Genomic DNA, 314 nt, shown 5'->3' with positions numbered 1-314 from the left:
CGAGCCCTCCAGGGAACCACTCGCCGGTCGCTTCGTCCTCTGCCCAGGGCTGATTTCCCCGGGGCCTTTCAGAGAGGCCCAAACCGCTCCTGCCAGGCAGAGGGGGCCGCCCAGCTCGCAGCCGGCGTCGTCCGAGGTTCGATCCACTGTGAAAACTCCTCATCCCCTTGCTCGTTTGTGAAATGACCTCAATTTGGGAGTCTTTCTGTCTTTACCCACGTGGTGCTGCAGCCCGACTCCCCCCCCAGCCCTGGCAAAATGCCTCTTTTTTTTGGAGGTGATAAAGGGAACGCCGCGACACCGGCGGGGGGGCG

This window comes from Merops nubicus, unplaced genomic scaffold (assembly GCF_000691845.1).
Source record: "Merops nubicus isolate BGI_N331 unplaced genomic scaffold, ASM69184v1 scaffold35358, whole genome shotgun sequence".
NCBI classification, from domain to species: Eukaryota; Metazoa; Chordata; class Aves; order Coraciiformes; family Meropidae; genus Merops; species Merops nubicus.
This window is presented reverse-complemented; position numbering follows the sequence as displayed.